This window comes from Theropithecus gelada, chromosome 15 (genome assembly GCF_003255815.1).
Source record: "Theropithecus gelada isolate Dixy chromosome 15, Tgel_1.0, whole genome shotgun sequence".
Classification (NCBI taxonomy): Eukaryota; Metazoa; Chordata; class Mammalia; order Primates; family Cercopithecidae; genus Theropithecus; species Theropithecus gelada.
The window spans coordinates 12,142,749-12,154,652 of record NC_037683.1 but is presented as its reverse complement, the minus strand read 5'-3'; the positions used below and the strand labels follow the sequence as shown (position 1 = coordinate 12,154,652).

General features: G+C 47.9%; 1 pseudogene across 1 annotated transcript; it reads right to left on the bottom strand.

Moving 5' to 3' along the window:
* Positions 1-9,488: 9,488 nt before the first annotated feature.
* LOC112608147 lies at positions 9,489-11,176 on the bottom strand (annotated as a pseudogene). Its single transcript, XR_003115951.1, has 2 exons — positions 11,014-11,176; positions 9,489-10,633 (listed from the first exon to the last, which is right to left on the bottom strand). The product of XR_003115951.1 is annotated as a neugrin-like (transcript).
* Positions 11,177-11,904: the final 728 nt, after the last annotated feature.

The following is an 11,904-nucleotide window of genomic DNA, read 5'->3' as shown; positions in this document are numbered from 1 at the left end:
AAGTGTTGGGATTATAGGTGTGAGCCACCTTGCCTGGCTGAATGGCACTTACTCAACATCTTCTATGATGTTTTCCTTCGGTTTTTCTTTTTTTTTTGAGACGGAGTCTCGCTCTGTCACCCAGGCTGGAGTGCAGTGGCCGGATCTCAGCTCACTGCAAGCTCCGCCTCCCAGGTTCACGCCATTCTCCGGCCTCAGCCTCCCGAGTAGCTGGGACTACAGGCGGCCGCCACCTCGCCCGGCTAGTTTTTTGTATTTTTTAGTAGAGACGGGGTTTCACCGTGTTAGCCAGGATGGTCTCTATCTCCTGACCTCGTGATCCGCCCGTCTCGGCCTCCCAAAGTGCTGGGATTACAGATGTGAGCCACCGCTCCCGGCCTTCCTTCGGTTTTTCACAGCAGACCTACCTTGCACATCTTTTGTCAGCATATAGGGCTTACAACTTCAGAACACAAAAGAAATGGCAGAGAGGTGTCCGTGAAGGAAAGGCATTACAGACCACATCAACTTGGGATCATGTGTGGAGTCCGTGCTGTGTGGTTGCTGTGCATTGCCTGGCCAAAGATATACAATAAACCTCACTGTTCTAGCACTCACTGGTGCCTGCATATATGTGTGTGTGTGTGTTTTATTTTTTGAGACAAGATCTCACTATCATTCAGGCTGGAGTGCAGTGGCATGATTGTGGCTCACTGCAGCCTTGACCTCCCTGGCTCAATTGATCCTCCCACCTCAGCCTCCCAAGTAGCTGGGAGTATGGGCACGGACCACCCTGCCTCGCTAATGTTTTAATTTTTTTGTAGAGACAGGGTTTTGCCATGTTGCCTAGGCTGGTCTTGAACTCCTGTCTCAGTGATCCTCCTATCTCAGCCTCCCAAAGTGCGCAGCCTATGTGTGCATTTTAGGTGTACCAATGAGAGTGAAGATCCTTTTGAATTCTGTTCCCTTTCCCAGAGTGCTGGAAGTAGAAGGGGAAGACCTTGCAGTTTCCTAACGGTGGGAAAAGGATCTCACAGGTGAGCTACTACCTGGCCTGCCCGTACTGGGGCTCCTACAGTCCTCCACATATGTAATCTCCAGTTTCGGAAACCAGCTGCCTCCCAAGGGACTCTGCAAATTTGACAGTTTTGGATGAGCCCCAAATCTGCCTCCCTGGAGCTTGCACCTCTGCTCTCTGTTCTACTCCATGGGACCACAGCGTGTTTTAAATCTTCAGTGATGGCTGGGCATGGTGGCTCACGCCTGTAATCCCAGTGCTTTTGGAGGCCGAGGCAGGCGGATCATGAGATCAAGAGATCAAGATCATCCTGGCCAACATGGTGAAACCCTGTCTCTAGTAATACAAAAATTAGCCGGGCGTGGTGGCGGGCGCCTGTGGTCCCAGCTACTAAGGAGGCTGAGGCAGGAAAATCGCTTGAACCTGGGAGGCGGAGGTTGCAGTGAGTCGAGATTGTGCCCCTGTACTCCAGTCTGGCGACAGAGCAAGACTCTGTCTTTAAAAAAAAAAAAAAAAAAAACCTTCAGTGACAAAATCCAGTCTGTCTGTCTAGCCATTTCTTTGGGCTTCCCTAGGCAAAATGTGTCTCTGGGCTATCGCCTTTTCCCTGGAGTCCAGGCGGTGGGGACAGATTTGCCCTTTGTCTCTGCCCAACCCCCTCCAGTTTAGGGACCTGTTTCCAACAGAATTTTCTTGGAACTGAGGTGGTGGAACCCATAACTTGGAGGAACACTTCTTTGGCAAGCAAATTACGTTTATGTGACTGTTATTTTAACTAGCCTGTCCCTGCCAGATGATCTGTTCATCACACATCTGGGGCCGGGTACTGTTCTCAGGGTTTTTTCTAAATCTTCTTTTTTTCCTCTTCAGCCCATTCCCTCTCTCCCCTTCCCTCTCCAGATATTCAGGTGAGAATCAGAAGCCAGCCATCACCTTTACTTTCAGAGATCTGGGCTCTGAGCATCTTGCATCCGAATTTCCCCCAGGCCTCTCATGCCATCCATTCCCTTTGAGAGCTTCCTCTCGCTTTGATCACTGATTCTGCCTGCTCTCCGGGGTGCTCGGGCTTCCTCAGGGAGCCGGGCCTCAGCTCCCGGGCGTTGGTGCCACCTCAGCTGAGAAAAGGGTTTCCTGCCTTGCTTGGGTATCACCTTTGCAGAGGGAAGGCGCTTGGGACGGTTGCTAGTCTCACCCTCCTCTTTGCCCTTTCATCACAGTGGCTTTTCCAGGTTCTGGTCTCTCTCTCTCCTTCTTGCCCTGTCTCTCTCCTGTGCCCTGGTCAGGCTGGTGGTAAAATGGGACTGCTATTAGGTTCTATAACTAAACTACTAGTTCCCTTCTTTTCCTCCACTGTGTTGCGCGCCCCCCCCCCCCGCCCGCCGCCCTGACTTTCCCCCAGAACGGGCCTCCAGGAACCTCCTGCCACCAGGCTCTGTTGAAAGGCCCCACTTCCGACCGTGGTCAGGGCATGGCCATCTGCAGGCCCTGTGAGTGTTAGAGCCTTCCACCATGAAGATAAAGCCACAACTCTCTGTGATTGTACTCGTGGAAGTGGTTCCCAGGCCAGCACCCCTGTGAAGTGTCAGGCATTATCTGAATAGAATGGTCTGGCCCACATGGAAAGGGTTGAGTGGTTCCCTTCCTGGTGGCTCTGTGTGGAAGATAATGCCCACAGAACCTCATCAACGGCCCCCACAGGGCTGGCAAAGGCCTGGCAACCCTGAGAGATCTAAAGAGGGCAGAGGATTCAGGAACAGGGTATTCTGTACCTGGGACTTGTCCTGGCACAACGATGGTCACTCGCTTGGGTCCTGGAGGGCAGAACAAAGGGAGAGCCAGTGCATACCTCCTGTAAGTGGAGGCCTCAGCCTAGGGCTGAGATTGCCTGGGGCTAATCTGGAGGTCCCTTTAGAACTTATATCCTGCTGGAGGGAGGAGGGACCAGAAGAGTCCTAGTCTGAGGGAGGAGGCCCAGCTAGGTGAAGAAAGAACAGGACCGTGAAACAAAATTCTGGTGAATTAAACCATTAATTATAGAAAAATAAAGCCATAAACTAGTTTTTTAAAACATTTTATTTATTTATTTATTTATTTATTTTCATTTATTTTTTGAGATGGAGTCTTGCTCTGTCACCAGGCTGGAGGGCAGTGGCACGATCTCGGCTCACTGCAACCTCCACCTCCCGGGTTCGAGCAGTTCTCCTGCCTCAGCTTCCCAAATAGCTGGGACTATAGGAGTGCACCACCACATCAGGCTAATTTTGTATTTTTAGTAGAGACGGGGTCTCACCGTGTTGGCCAGGATGGTCTTGATCTCCTGACCTCGTGATCCACCTGCCTCGGCCTCCCAAATTGCTGGGATTACAGCGGTGAGCCACTGTGCCCCGCCTATTTTTTATTTTTAGTTTTTGGAGATGGCATCTTGCTCTGTCGCCCAGGCTGGAGTGCAGTGGCATAATCTCGGCTCACTGCAACCTCCACCTCCCCAGTTCAAGCGATTCTCCTGCCTCAGCGTCCTGAGTAGCTGGGACTACAGGCACCACCATGCCTGTCTAATTTTTTTTTTTTTTTTTTTTTTGTATTTTTAGTAGAGATGGAGTTTCAACGTATTGGCCAGGTTGGTCTCGAATTCTTAACCTTGTGATCTGCCCACCTCAGCCTCCCAAAGTGCTAGGATTACAGGCGTGAGCCACTGTTCCCAGCCTAGTTTTTTTTTTTTTTTTTTTTTTTTTAAGGAGTTGAAGATTTACTTGGTTTTGCAGTAGGGAAGATATTATTATTATTTTTTTGTTTGTTTTTTTGTTTTTGTTTTTTTGAGACGGAGTCTCGCTCTGTCGCCCGGGCTGGAGTGCAGTGGCCGGATCTCAGCTCACTGCAAGCTCCGCCTCGCGGGTTCACGCCATTCTCCTGCCTCAGCCTCCCGAGCAGCTGGGACTACAGGCGCCCGCCACCTCGCCCAGCTAGTTTTTTTTGTATTTTTTCGTAGAGACGGGGTTTCACCGGGTTAGCCAGGATGGTCTTGATCTCCTGACCTCGTGATCCGCCCATCTCGGCCTCCCAAAGTGCTGGGATTACAGGCTTGAGCCACCGCGCCCGGCCTAGTAGGGAAGATATTATTAAGGAGAAGACCAAAAAGAAGAAATCCTAAGGGGAAAAATAGATTTGACTATATACAATGTAAAATGTGTTTAGTAAAAGCAAAACAAAAAAAAAACTCCACATAATTGAAATGTAAACTATACATTTAAGACAAAAAAAACTTTGCAACATATAGAACAAAGAGCTTATAAAATTAATAAGAAAAAAGATGAATACTCCCATTTAAAAGGGGAAAGAACATGAAGCAATCCACAAAAGAAATACTGAAGGCTAATAAATATAATCCACGGTAAAGATGTTTTACCTCACTAGAAAACAATTAAAGCAACAATGAAAGCCGACTTTCCTACCCATTCAGTTGGCAATACCCAGCATTGACAAGGGTAGGGGAAAATGGGACATTCATATCCTGCTGTTGGAAACATAAGCTGGTATAACAAGTTCTGGAAGGTAATTTCGTATCATGTTTCAAAATTGTAAATGTATCACTCCCTTGATATAGCAGTACTACTTTTAAGAATTCAATCTAGGAAGATACTCTAAGTAACTGAAGATGTACAAATTTATTCATCCTAGTGTTGATTATAATATTGAAAAGCTGGAAGCCACTATAATGTCTATCTATAAATCTGGTACATTCCTACAATGCTATACTAGGGAATCATTAAAAATAATGTTGTAAGCTCGGCACGTGGCTCGTGTCTGTAACCCCAGCACTCTGTGAGACCAAGGTTGGAGGATCACTTGAACCCAGGAGTTTGAGACCAGCCTGGGCAACATAGCAAGACCCCATCTCTATAATTAATAATAATGATAATAAAATGACTTATACATGTGTAAATAAACCTCTATGGCATGGGGAAATATCCATGACGCATTGTTGAGTGTGGAAAAGCAACTTAAAAAAGAACTTGTGTTGTGTGAGACTATTTAAGTCAAAGTATACACATGTGGTCAGGCGCAGTGGCTTACGCCTGTGATCCCAGCACTTTGGGAGGTCAAGGTGCATGCATTACTTGAGGTCAGGATTTCAAGACCAGCCTGGCCAACATGGTGAAAATACAAAAATTAGCCAGGCGTGGTGGTGCACGCCTGTAGTCCCAGCTACTCGGGAGGCTGAGGCAGCAGAATCGCTTGAACCGGGGAGTCAGAGGTTGCAGTGAGCCAAGATCACACCACTGTGCTCCAGCCTGGTGAGAGTGAGACTCCGTCTCAAAAAAATTAAAATAAATAAATAAATAAAATAAAGTATACATATGTATATGCAAGATACGCTGTTACATTACATAATGTATAAATAATGGTCTCTATATTTGATACCTATAGGTATCACTTTTTTTTCTTTTGGAGACTGAGTCTCGCTCTGTTGTCCAGGCTGGAGTGCAGTGGCGCGATCTTGACTCACTGCAACCTCTGCCTCCCGGGTTGAAGCGATTCTACTGCCTCACCCTCCTGAGTAGCTGGGATTACAGGCGCGCACCACCACACCTGGTTAATGTTTGTATTTTTAGTAGAGACGGGGTTTCACATTGTTGGCCGGGCTGGTCTCAAACTCGTGACCTCAGATGATCTGCCTGCCTTGGCCTCCCAAAGTGCTGGCATTACAGGTGTGAGCCACTGCGCCTGGCATATAGATATCTATTTTTATTGAATGAGATAATGAGATAGTATATTTCATGAGATAAAATGTAGTGAACACTTTGTAAATGCTGGCAATTAGGAAATGAGGGTGGGTAGGGTGGCTGGAGCCAGATATTAAGGTGTATTTTATTTCAAGCTGAGAAATTTGGATTTTACTCTGTGACCATGGGGAGGCAGTAGAACTCAATTCAGTGAACATTTACGGAGTGTCTACTGTAGAAATGTCTAAGTTAAAAGAATATTGCTGCAGAGAATGCCATTTGTATCAAGGGCAGATCAATAAATTGGATCTCCAAGTAGATGGCCTTGGGAACTTCATCAGGGTCTGGGGCTAGTCCTCAGCCTTGTAGACCTAGAAATCGATCTTTGAGACACAGGGAAAGTGGATCTGAATCTGTCACTGACTTATAGTCACTACGTGTAAAACTGACATATAGAATTAGAATGCCACTGTGTTAAATTTCAGAGACCTAATGGAATGCAAAAATCAGACATATTTACCACATTCTTTTCAGCCACTTCTAGTAGTACTAACATGAATGGCTACCATTTATTAGGCATTTAATGGGCACTGAGCAGTTTTTTTGTTTGTTTGTTTGTTTTGAGATGGAGTCTCGCTCTGTTGCCCAGGCTGAAGTGCAGTGGTGTGATCTCGGCTCACTGCAACCTCCACCTCCTGGGTTCAATTGATTCTCCTGCCTCAGCCTCCCAAGTAGCTGGGATAACGCCACCACTATGCCCAGCTAATTTTTGTATTTTTAGTAGAGAGAGGGTTTCACTATGTTGTCTAGCCTGGTCTTGAACTCCTGACCTCAAGTGATCCACCTGCCTTGGCCTCCCAAAACGCTGGGATTACAGGCATGAGTCACTGTGCCTGGCCAAACAATATACTAAGCACTTTTCATGCATTATTTCCTTGCGTCCTCAGAACAACTCTGTGAGGTAGATACTGTTATTCTATTCATTTTACAGAAGCGGACACTGAGACTTCTGGAGATTCAGTTGGGCAGGGTTGTACAACATTGAGGTGGTGTGAAGTGGGATGTGGCTTCATAGCTTGCCCTATATATATTATCAGTCATGTCCCAAACCTGTGCTAAGCATTAGGGATACAGTAGAGAGCAAAGCTGACAGCCTGGCTGTCATGGAAGCTTTGAGTTTAGCAGTGGAGAAACATCAGTCACATTAATCACATGGCCAGAGTAGCACATAATCACAAAATGCAATGAAGAAAAGGTCGAGGGAACCAGGAGAGCCTATGACAGGAGGATCTGACCCCATGTGGGAGCCACAGGAAGTGACACTTGAAAGAAACCTGATGGTAAGTTACTAGGTAAGCGGGGTGGCAGGGAAGGAAAAGCATTTTAAACAGAGGGAACAGCACGTGCAAGGGACTTGAGGCTGGAAGAATCCTGACATATACAAGGAACTGAAAAAGGCTAAAGTGGCTGGAGCACAGGAGAGTGGCCTGAGATGACACACACACGGAGGGCCCGTTCCTGGTGTTCAGCTCCGCATTTCCAATGTGAACCTTGATGACCCTCTTACAACGCTTCTGTGACCAAGCAACCTGCCTGCCTTCTTTTTTTTTTTTTTTTTTTTTTTTTTTTTTTGGAGACAGTCTCGCTCTGTTGCCCAGGCTGGAGTGCAGTGGTGCGATCTTGGTTCACTGCAAGCTCCGCCTCCCAGGTTCACACCATTCTCTCACCTCAACCTCCTGAGTGGCTGGGACTACAGGCGCCCGCCACCATGCCTGGCTAATTTTGTTTTTTGTATTTTTTTAGTAGAGACAGGTTTTCACCGTGTTAGCCAGGATGGTCTCGATCTCCTGACCTCGTGATCTGCCCACCTCGTCCTCCCAAAGTGCTGGGATTACCGGCGTGAGCCACCGCGCCCGGCCGCAACCTGCCTTCTAAAGAATCCACTCCTCCGTTAGAGTGCTTATCTTTTTCTTTTTCAGAGGACAGTCAAGTTTTCTTAGCCTGAGAGTCAACTTGTCTGTTTTTTTTTGTTTTTTTTTTTTTTTTTATGAGACAGGGTCTCACTCTGTCACCCAGGCTGGAGTATAGTGGTCTGTGATCACATCTCACAGCATCCTTGACCTCCCAGGCTCAAGCGATCTCCCTCAGCCTCCCAAGTAGCTGGGACTAAAGGTGGGTGTCACCACACCTGGTTAATGTTTTGTTTTTTATTTTTTTTAGAGATGGGGTCTCACTGTGTTGCCCAGGTTGGTCTTGAACTCCTGGGCTCAAGTGATCCCCCTGCCTCGGCCTCCCAAACTGCTGGGATTACAGGCATGAGCCACTGCTCCTGGCCAACTTGTCTCTTTAAGGTGTCTTTGCGTATCATAATTCTGCTTGCTTCACTTGGTTTTAAAGTTGGAGTTTCAGAAGACAGTCTGACTTCCTTTGTAGTTGTGTTTTTGGATTGTGCCTCTCTCTAGACCCAGATGATATGATTACTGGTCTTCGAGCGAGGAAAGGCTTTTTCTCTCAGACATGGGAGGGCAAGCTGCATCCCTGCCACAGAAGGGAAGGAAGCTCTGAGAGATTCAGGGGTCCAGGCTTCTCAAATTTATCTGAGTCCACTTGGATAGTTAGGCTTGTATAAAGAGTCTGTCTTTAGCCCCACTAAAATGAGGTGCTTGGTGCTTGCTAAGGCCCTAGGCCACAGACATAAAGTCTTTATGGTCCCTGCCCCTGAACAGCTCACAGCCTCAGTTGTCACTTAGATTTAAAAAATGACTGGTGGTGGGCCTGGAGCAGTGGCTCATGCTTGTAATCCCAGCACTTCAGGAGGTGGGTGGATCACTTGAGGTCAGGAGTTCAAGACCAGCCTGGCCAACATGGCAAAACCCCGTCTCTACTAAAAATACAAAAATTAGCTGGGCGTGGTGGTGCATGCCTGTAATCACAGCTACTCGGGAGGCTGAGGCAAGAGAATTGCTTGAACCCAGGAGGTGCAGGTTGCAGTGAGCTGAGATTGCACCACTGCACTCCAGCCTAGGTAACAGAGCAAAACTCTGTCTCAAAACAAAACAAAACAAAACAAAAAACACTCAGCAAACTATACATTTGAAGTGGGAATATTTTATTTTAATTATACCCTAATAAAGTTGATTTTAAAAAGAAAAATATATTAATATGGCAATACTGGGAGAGAAGTATAACCTATTTTCCCAGTATTAAGCTGGGTCCCTTCTTCGAACCTCTAAATCCTAGTAACCCCAAACCCTTGCCTTTTATTCACCCAGCCCAAGGGAGGGTAGCTTCCTTCCACAGTTATTGCCTCTCACAGTCTAGTGATCCCTTTTCATTTTTTCTTAGACTGCCAGTACAGTTTTAGCCCATTTCTTAAGTTATCTCTGCTGAAGTCACCGGTGCAATTTCTGTTTTTGGTTTTTTTTTTTTTTTCTTTTTTTCTTTTTTGAGAAAAGGTCTCACTCTGTCGCCCAGGCTGGAGTGCAGTGGTGCAATCATGGCTCAGTGCCACCTTACCACCGCCTCACCCTCCAGGGCTCAATCAATCCTCCCAGCCTGCCCTCTCGAATAGCTGGGACTACAGGTGCACACCACCACACCTGGCTAATTTTTGTATTTTTTGTAGAGATGGGGTCTTGCTATGTTGCCCAGACTGGTTTTCAACTCCTGGGCTCAAGCAGTCTACCCACTTTGGCCTCCCAAAGTGCTGGGATTACAGGTATGAGACACCACACCTGGCTGATTTCTTTTTCTTTCTTTCTTTCTTTTTTTTGACTGCTACATTTTACTTTATTTTGCTTGTAAGGAAAACAATTGACTAAGTTGTCCCAAAAATGTTAGTGTTCACTGATCAAGAAGGAAATGAGGTCAGAAGGCAAACTTTTCACTTCCTCTCCAATATAAATTGCAAGTATCACAGAAAATTGTAACAACACATGCAACATGGCTGGTTTTCAACATACACAGTGTCCAAGCAAGAAGAGTGAGTACTGAAGATCAACAGAGGTCAGATTGGGGGCACTACGACAGGAAGTCTGAACCTATCCACGCAGTTTTTTCCTCCCATAGTCCAGGCTCAACACTTCTTCCTATTCTAAGGTGGCTTCTCCATAGGTAGAAATCCAGGCTGTTCCATATGTATTCCTTGCCCAGCTGTGTTTCACAAGGCATCTCCACAAGCCAAGCCCCGACTCAAATTCTGTACAGGAAGTTCCCGTTGCTGTCAAATAACTCTCGGCCCCTCTGCACTACTTTGCTGCTGAAGTTACCCAGCTCCTCTGCCTTCAACTCCTCCAGCTTCTGATCACTTGGCCATGCACCACTGCCAGTTCTTCTGGTGCTCTCAGAATCACTGGAGTACTTCTGTAGCTCTCTTGGATGACCTAGGGGTACAGCAACAGGCACAAAGCTCTCCTCCAGGTGCTGGATTTCTTTATTTCTTCCCTTCCATCTCCTTGGTATATTTGTCCTGTGAGTGTCTGACTCTATCACTTTCAAAGCTGTGCTGTGATTCGCGTCTTTGGATGAGGCTTCGCGTCTTTGGATGAGGCTATGTATCAGGCATAAGCAAAGAGCCTGATACCGAGTAGCCTGCAGGGAGCAGCTTTGAGGTATTTCCAGCGCCCCGGAGCTGCTGGAGAGAGTGGGCAAGCCCAGCTTTCTTAAGAAGGACTTTTTGATCCTGCTTCAGCTTCTGCTCCAATGTGGGTACAAACTTGCTTTTTAAAATTCTTCGGATCACATCAGTGCTGACATTAAAGCCTTCAGCCAACCTGGGAACTGACCAGGACTCTGGAAATCCCTCACGTAAATACCGGATCTGCTCCATGGCAGGGTTCTGGGCGGGGCACCAGGCGCCTCCATTTGCCTCCGAATCTTCTGGAATCGGATTGCTTTTTTCTGTCCTTTCAGGGTGCTGGGGGAAGAGAACCAATGGCACAAGCCATGCGTGGAAGCAGAATGGATGTTTGAAGAGCCTCAGGCTAAATCACGGAGCGCCCAGCCCTCTTCTCTTTCATCGCAAGGGCAACCGGGCCGTGTTGCCGGCTTAGAGCTGCTCTGTACACCCAGAAAGCTAACACCTAGAACAATAACTGCCTGTAAGCTCTCTAAACTAATGATGAAATACGTCACTAATGAAGGGACCAGTGGTCCCTGGGGAGCTGAACACCTCACGCTGCGCGACTAACAACCGGAAGAGGAAACGAGGGCCGCCGCGGCGCCAAGGGGGCGCGGCCTGGGGCGCCGGGGCGCGAGGCCCAGCTTCAAGCTGAGGGCCCGAGGAGAAGCCGGTACCTCTCCACCTCCTGCAGCTCCCGTTCCTCCGGCTCCCAGTCGGAATCGGGGTCCAGCTCCCGGCCGATAGGGCCTGGGCCCGCCACCCCCCAGGTCGCGAACCCACAGCGAGCGACGGCAGCGCAAACGCGACCCCCAGCAAGACACTCAGGGAAACCGCCATGGCGACGCAAACCAGCCTTCAGCCTTTTTTTTTTTTTTTTTTTTTTGAGATGGAGTCTCACTCTGTCGCCCAGGCTGGAGTGCAGTGGCGCGATCTCAGCTCACTGCAAGCTCCGCCTCCCGGGTTCACTCCATTCTCCTGCCTCAGCCTCCCAAGTAGCTGGGACTACAGGCACCCACCACCACGCCTGGCTAATTTTTTGTATTTTTAGTAGAGACGGGGTTTCACCGTGTTAGCCAGGATGGTCTCGATCTCCTGACCTCGTGATCCGCCCGCCTCGTCCTCCCAAAACTCTGGGATTACAGGTGTGAGCCACGGTGCCCGGCCACACCTGGCTGATTTCTTTCTCTTGCCTAGGCTCTGGCTGGTCTCTCCAGGATGGGACTCTGGGACAGGTTTGGTTGTTCTCCTAGTCTTGAATGCACTGCTGCCTCACTTGCCAATGGGAAAGCACAAGTTGGAAACGCACAGCATATAGTAGCATCGTGACTCATGAAATGATCCTCTGAAGTTGATGTTGATGAAATGTGGCTGCCACTTTTACCGATAGGCAGGAATACTAACTTCAAGGGCTGAGAAAGGAGTGGCTTTCTCTGACTGCACTAGAGCACTTACAGAAAGAAAATGGGAAGCTTCAGGCTCGAGTCATGGTTAGAGAATCCACGGCTTTTATGATGGGTCTGAGTGCATCTCTTCTTTCTTGAGGTGTGGGTCAACCTCAGTGAAAA